A 7,276-nucleotide genomic window follows, 5' to 3' on the forward strand; every position below is an offset into this window, starting at 1 on the left:
CATAAAACACAAGGGATCTTCCTTTTATATTTATTTCAATTTAGCACATAAATTTTTTAAATCAGTTGAGACAATCTTGACTTATCGTATGACAGAAGTATTGACAGACAAACAGAGAGACTACTGTATCGGGCTCATGTCATCTACTGGGCCCTAATAACCAACATTTTCTGTCACAAAACGATATACAATCAATTTATGACAACTTAAGTTGTAACGTAGAGGCAATAACCTCTTTTTGGGCAGCAATAAACTCAGTAAATAGATATGAAAATTTAATTCTTAAATTTGAGAAATAAATTAATGGAACACAACTGCATCTTTTCTACAAAAAAAAAATAGCAAATTTTGATCCCAGTGTTACAGTTCACATTTTTAAAAAATCCATCTATATATCTGCAAATAACAATTGCACAATTTTGACACCTCAAGTTGTATTGTCTAACTTCATGTTACTTCTTTTGTTCATTACTTCACATCTCTCATTACATCTTGGTAGTTTTAAACCTTCAATTCACTAGTTTAAACTTGTTCCTGAAAGAAAAAGCACATATATTATTGTATAAGTAAATGTTGCAGTGTAAAAAAAAATAATGCATACATTAATGAGACATGGAAGAAAATACCAAATCTAGTTTTTATACATTTTGTACATCTCTTGTTGTTATATTTCATAGTATTTTCTGATATTTTTATGTAGCAATCTCTTTACATGTATGCTGACTTGTGAATTGTGATGCAAGTTTTGTCATTTGGCAGAGCTAAAATTTCATATTTCATAGTATTTTCTGACTTGTGAATATGCAAGTTTTATCCACTTCAATGGCAGAGCTTAATGTAAAATAATTCAATATAAAACTTTATTCCAAAATGTTAATAAAATGTTTCGCTGAGCGCAGCCAGATACGACCACAGAGGTCTAACCCTGAACAGTTGGGGCAAGTTTGGACACAATATTCAAGCTTGATACTGTTTGAATTTTTGACATAATATAGGTTTCTGACACAAAATAAATGTGGTCAAAGATCTTAAAAAATGGGACATTTAATTTACCTAGTATGGTCTGATATCCAAAATCTAACAACATGGTTAGATTCAGCATATAAAAAAACACCAAAAATTTAATTTTAGTTGAAATCAAACAAAGTTTAATTTTAGACCCTTCAAACCTTAATATGGACTAATTTGAAAACAGGACCCAAAATAAAAAATCTAAATGCACAATAAGATTCAGCATATGGTCTGAGGACACAGTTATCGTCCTTCGATTTTCGTTGTCTACAAATATAGTCCCTAGTGTGGACAGTGTATAACTTGCAAATTTTTTTCATACACTTTCCAAATTTATCATCGGGGTCATCGGACACATTTTTTAAACTAGATACCCTAATGATGATTGTGGACAAGTTTTAGTAGTTTCAGAGGAGAAAATTTTTGTAAAAGATTACAAAAATTTACGAAAAATGGTTGAAAATTGTATATAAAGGGCAATAACTCCTTAAGGGGTCAACTGACCATTTTGGTCAAGTTGACTTATTTGTAGATCTTACTTTGCTGAACATTATTGCTGTTTCCAGTTTATCTCTATCTATAATAATATTCAAGATAATAACCAAAAACGGCAAAAATTCCTTAAAATTACCAATTCAGGGGCAGCAACCCAACAACGGGTTGTCAGATTCATCTGAAAATTTCAGGGCAGATAGATCTTGACCTGATAGACAATTTCCCCCCCCCCCATGTCAGATTTGCTCTAAATGCTTTGGTTTCAGAGATATAAGCCAAAATCTACATTTTACCCCTATGTTCTATTTTTAGCCATGGCGGCCATCTTGGTTGGTTGGCGAGGTCATCGGACACATTTTTTAAACTAGATACCCTAATGATGATTGTGGCCAAGTTTGATTAAATTTGGCCCAGTGGTTTCAGAGGAGAAGATTTTTGTAAAAAGCTAACGACGACGGACGACGACCGCCAAGTGATGAGAAAAGCTCACTTGGCCCTTTGGGCCAGGTGAGCTAAAAAGGCAGGACAGAGATTACAACTAAAAAAAAATGTAGGACAAGATTTTTCATCTTAGCCCCCCATAATAAAATGCTTCGCTGAGCGCAGCCTGATATGACCGCAGAGGTCGAATCCTAAACAGTTGGGGCAAATTTGGACACAATATTCAAGCTTGATACTGTCCGGATTTGGATTGTGATCAAAATTTTTGACATAATATAGGTTTCTGACACAAAATAAATGTGGTCAAAGATCTTATAAATCCATTGTGCAATACTGTGCAATTGAAGATTTCTTGCTATTGCGCAATACTGTGCAATTGAAGATTTCTTGCTATTGCCCAATACTGTGCAATTGAAGATTTCTTGCTATTGCTCAATACTGTGCAATCATTTGAAATTTCAAAAATTTTGAACCCCCCAAAAAAAATCCCCATAAACTTTTTGAGCCCCCTCCCCCTTGGACATAGATTTGAGGCTTACATATATATATATGATCTATAAATAAGTCTAAATTGAAAACAACGTTCAAACCTATGATTGCTTAATATATATATATATATCAGTCAGGGGAATTACTGAAATGAGTGATCTTAAAATCACTGATTCAAGGAACATTTTATCCAGAAATGTTGGAAGTAAGAGTTGTCTTTCTTTAATAATCACCTATTTTAAATGTAGTTTAAATAAATCATTAGACTAAGTGATTTAATTTTATTGTAGCTTTTATTGCCTGAGATCACCCCCAGTTTTTTGGTGGGGTTCGTGTTGCTTAGTCTTTAGTTTTCTGTGTTGTGTCTTGTGTACTATAATTTGTCTGTTTGTCTTTTTATTTTTTATTCATGGCGTTGTCAGTTTGTTTTCGATCTGTGAGTTTGACTGTCCCTCTGGTATCTTTCGCCCCTCTTTTTTAATATATAATACTAATAATCCAGGGACAAATTATGTTGCTAAAATTATCAGAACCAACATCTGTGTTCATATATAAGATGACCGGTTATGTCAGGTGATGACCCTGTACTGAATCTGGGATAATGACATGAAAATTACTTGTTTAAGTGGATACCTCTAGACTATTTTCTTCCAAAAAATCACTTCTTTAAGTACATTATTTGTATTATTATTGTGATTACCACCACTATTGACTTATTTCAACACCCCCAAACAGTAAAATTTTATTACAATTATAATCTGTATTATAAAACCTTAAATTTTACAAGAAAAATACTCCCACTACTGGGAAAAATCTGTTAAGAATTTAATAGTTTTTTATGTAAAGACTTCATTATAACATTTTTTTCAACAAATATAGAATTTACAGCTGAATGATTTCAATAATTCCCCCGACTGTATATATATTATAGACTTTATAGTAACAATGTTGCATTTTTTTATGATTAAACTAATCATGTTAATGAACCATTGGATGTAGTCCAAATATAAAATTTAATAAAATAATCCCATTAACTAAGATACAAATATACATGTACATAGATTTTGAAAATTACTATCAATAGTGTAAACACATATACATATATTAATACCCCATTTAGTTTTATTCAAAATTACCTCAGGAAATAGTTCCTTGTGTTTCCTCTCATTATCAGGTATAGATCTAGCTGGAATGTCAGACCTTTTTAATAGGACAATCCCTCATACAAAGGAGAACCAGTCCTACTGTTCTAGTGGGGAACCTTGGACCTCTCACGTCAAATACTGGTAGACCACTTCTGAAAGACAATTCAACAATAAACATTGATTTCAAAAATTGAGATAACACTGATTCAAAGTGAGGTCACTAAATAGTTTTTTAATCCAAACAAATTTTAGATCTAAAGGAAGTTAAATACATGGAATATTAACAGTAACAATTTTTAGACCTGCTAACTTTCAAAATTTTGATAATCTATTATATAAACCATGATAAACAGACATTCAAATGAGTTAAAAGGATATTTAAGCACAAACATACTCATTCAAACAATATTTTACTAGTAGATTAAAAACAATTATGACAATATACAACGCAAGAGGAGCATTGGCCAATTAGGTCATAGATCTTTCACTTAAAATCCACTAGGGAGATTTTGAAAAGTTGGCAGGTATGAATTTTACTGAAACATACACGTACAAGTCTGTAAATTTATGCTTATTTCCACAATGTCCCTTCAGAAAAATTATTTAATATTCTGCACTTTGACCTGATTACTGTGATATCCAGTGGCAAGTGTTTCATAAATATTCAATAAAAACAAATTTCAAATAAATCTTGTTAGACCTTATGGGTTTTGCTCATTGTTGAAGGCTGTCATCTACATCTACATCTGCTGTGCAGTGATCTATAGTTGTTAATTTCTGTGTCATTTGGTTTCTTGTGGAGATTTGTCTCATTGGCAATCATACCACATCTTCTGTTGTTTTACAAAAATAAAAAGGCCAGAAATTTAACTGGCACAGGGAAATGTTTACATGTTCGATAGGGGTTCAGATTTTGCCTTACAAAATTCTGTGCCTTAAGCCACTAGTCTGGTAAAAATTGATAAAAATTTAGTTAAATTTTTTTTAGGGTCTTATGAAGGAAAAATGTTGAAATTTCTGGCACAGACTGCAATGGGCACACAGACATGACAGACAGCCTGAGAGCCCTAAATAAAATTGTTCAATGGGTATTTTAACTTGCAGCAATACTTTTTTTCCAAACACATGGCATTTATAGTCCCAACTTCCACTTTATGTAGCTGTGCATGCCTCTTTCTAAATGACACTTATCCCCCTTTTTTTTGTTGGGGGGGGGGGGGGGGGGGGGGGGGGGGGGGGAGGGGGGTGTTCCAACCGTAACATAAAGAAACTGGCACCATTAAACACCAAGGTCTTCTCGTTTAGGACATGTTTTGAGGATCACTGTCTCTCAAAATGCTATTTTTTGAGCCCCCCTGGCAAAGGAGTTTCTGGTCCCCTTGAGTTTCACATCATAAAAACACAACTTGTACAACTCTATCTTCGGGGAAAATAGAGTAAATTACTTTTATTTTATCTTCAATACCGACAACAAAGGAGCAGCATGTTTATTGTTCACTTAAACAGCTTGCTAAGTTGCTTTTATTATTTTTTTTGGCTAGAGTTGTGAGTTTGACACAAAAACAAGGGCCTAGCGGCCACTTCAAAAGCCTGCCCATTTCTGGGCGATTAAGTGTCGTCCATAAAATTTATACCACACGAATCGGGCGAGTTTGGGTTAACTTACTTTCAATTTGGGCAACTTGAAATTACTCTACTCACCTGTACCGTGGCTTTCTGTGACACACTACCATCTTCGAAGCGGCGAAGATGAACGAAAATGCGTAACTACGCATGCTCGAGATCGTTCATTTCAAAAATAAAATTAGCCCATACCGGACGGTATTGTCAAGATTTTCAATAACGGCCGGGTACCAGTCTACTCTCTGTAGAACAGCGCTTTCCCGCCGTCCATAATTTTTCCCGCGTCAATGGAGCCGTAATTATGAAAAGCGATGTAAAAGTAATTTTATGAAAACTATTGCTCTAAGATTGTTATAAACGATGTTTTTACTACAACTTTATTTAAAAATACAACTTTTAACCTTGAAATATAGTTTTTTTTTTATCTTTCTTGTCTTTATAAAAAAAAAAATGAAAATAATAAACCCATTGCTACTAGATTTATAAGCGCTTTTGTTTTATCTTTGTCAAGTGAAATGCATAACTGATTCTTAACCAGGTTGGCAAGTATTTCATGCAATATTTAGGACGTCTGAAATTTAATGTACAATAAATCTGTTGCTCAGTGGGTCCTACAAAGTAAAAGATCTGTGATGAATGGCTCAAAATTGAGGTTTTGCTAAGTGCTGGGAAAGGATGATTTGTAGGATAGGAAAAAAATCATTGGGTCACCTACTTAGGGAGCTACCATTTGATTTTTATGGGGGGGGGGGGGGGGGGGGGCTAGGATGAAAAATTTTGTTCTGCATTTTTTTTTAGTTGTAATCTCTGTTCTGATTGAAAGATGTATGAAAAAAACTCAGGCTGACGTTTAACAAATTTCTCGAAAGTACTAGTATGCAACATTTTACATGAAAATGACGAACTAGATAATTAGTAAACACGTTAAATAAGTTGGTATTACAGTACTAACAAGCTTATGATCCTGTATCATTTTTTGACATCCGTTTTAAGTATTCAAATAATGCGTTTAATTCAGTTTGCTTCATGACCTTCATTCCCGCCAAAATCGCCCTTTTGGCGCCGTCTTTTGACATTGTCAGTGCTCCTCAGTATTGTGACGTTACTATGGACCTTTGACGTTCTACACAATCAACAAGATTTGTGTGTAGAAGCCATAAATTTCCCTTTGGCAGCAAGAGGGTTAATATTGAACATAGTATTACAATTGCCTACGTTTATGTGATTGGATTTCATCACGTCATTCATTGTTCACAAACGTTATTTTTGCACTAGCACTGACATTTCAACAAGTCAACAGTTCAAACTTCTTCTGGACAAAAGGTATGGTATATATTGAATATTTTTAAACTGAGAAAATTGTCGCATGGCTAATTCAAAACACATATCCTAAGTAGGAAAATACGCGTTACACATTGGCGGATCTAGGGGGGTCCGGGGGTTGGAACCACCCCCCCCCCCCTTTTATGGGACGATCAATGAATTTGAATGGGGACATATATTTGGAACCCCCGCCCCTAACCTTTTATCCAGTGTTGGGAAACCTCTTTTAAAAAATGGCTGGATCCGCCCCTGGTTACAGAACTTTCTGTAAATGCCAAAATTAATTCCATGGCATTTGTAAAATACTAGTATTAATGGAGACGCTTGAATATTCATATTATTACTACTTGACCAAACGTTATGAAATAATATCAATCAATACTTGATATTTGAGAATTATAAATCCTGAATGTTTCTGAACATATGATAAGGAAAAGGAGTGTGGGCATCGGCGGATCCAGGGGGAGGGGTCCGAGGGTTGGAACCCCCTTTTTTTTTTGGCGATTAATGCATTTGAAAGGGAAAATAAATTTGGGAAACCTATCTCCTGATTTAGATCCCCTTTTTAAAAATTGCTGGATCCGACCGACACATGCTCATTTCCTCAAATCCTGTGTTTTTGTCACACAGTATTTTTTTCCGATCTTTTCCCACTTCCCACTTCTTTCTCTTCTGTCCCGATCCCACTTGTTCCTATTTTGACCGGTTTTTTTTTTACTGATGCTTCATTTATTTGTGATACATTTTGA

General features: G+C 34.3%; 1 long non-coding RNA gene across 1 annotated transcript; it reads right to left on the reverse strand.

Annotated features, from left to right (window-relative positions):
- Positions 1-262: 262 nt before the first annotated feature.
- LOC127736553 (uncharacterized) lies at positions 263-5,330 on the reverse strand. Its single transcript, XR_007999017.1, has 3 exons — positions 5,283-5,330; positions 3,573-3,733; positions 263-534 (listed from the first exon to the last, which is right to left on the reverse strand). It is a non-coding gene; the product is annotated as an uncharacterized LOC127736553 (long non-coding RNA).
- Between the last annotated feature and the right edge of the window lie 1,946 nt (positions 5,331-7,276).

Source organism: Mytilus californianus, unplaced genomic scaffold, assembly GCF_021869535.1.
Source record: "Mytilus californianus isolate M0D057914Y unplaced genomic scaffold, xbMytCali1.0.p SCAF_33, whole genome shotgun sequence".
NCBI classification, from domain to species: domain Eukaryota; kingdom Metazoa; phylum Mollusca; class Bivalvia; order Mytilida; family Mytilidae; genus Mytilus; species Mytilus californianus.